Consider the following 772-nt stretch of genomic DNA (forward strand, 5'->3'; position numbering starts at 1 on the left):
GTTATTTGCATTGCTCCCTTCCTGCATTTAAGTGCAAACTGTAGTTTCGATTTGAGCAATTGCCCTGCTATAGGCTTTTGGGTGTACTAATTAGAAGGCGGCCACAGCTGTTTTCTCTGAAGTGTTGTGTGGCTGTGTATTTATTTATTATCTGTGACCTGCGACTTTTTCCAGCAACAAAACTGACAACCACTTAAGTACTATTTGTATCTTCCCTTTACACACTCTCCTTTTCTGTCCTCTCTTTTTCACCTCTATCATGTGTTTCCAAAACATTCTGGTTGTCTCTCAACAAAGCTCTAACATCACACGCAGACGGCAACGCAATCTTGCTAACCTGCATCCTATCTCTACATCTTCTACTGCACCTCTTTCTTTTTCTGTGGTTCTCTGGAATTGTCAGTCAGCTGTCAACAAAGCAGACTTAATTTCTGCTTTTTTTTTTTACAATCTATACTCAGCATCTTGGGCTTGACTGAGACCTGGATTTGTCCAGAAGACTCAGCAACCCCAGCTGGTCTGTCTAAGAACTTCTCTTTCTCTCACTCCCCCCGTCAGGTTGGGCAGGGTGGGGGCACTGGTCTGCTCATTTCAAACAATTGGAAATACTCAACCCACTCTCCCCTATGCAATTATAACTCATTTGAATCTCATGCGATTACTGTAACAGCTCCTATAAAACTCCAGGTTGTGGTAATTTACTGCCCTCCGGGCAAATTCTAGGCACCTTCCTAGAGGAGCTGGATGGGCTGCTGTCCTCATTCCCAGAGGA

The sequence above is a fragment of the Sinocyclocheilus anshuiensis genome, unplaced genomic scaffold (assembly GCF_001515605.1).
Source record: "Sinocyclocheilus anshuiensis isolate Anshui unplaced genomic scaffold, SAMN03320099.WGS_v1.1 scaffold2039, whole genome shotgun sequence".
Taxonomy (NCBI): Eukaryota; Metazoa; Chordata; class Actinopteri; order Cypriniformes; family Cyprinidae; genus Sinocyclocheilus; species Sinocyclocheilus anshuiensis.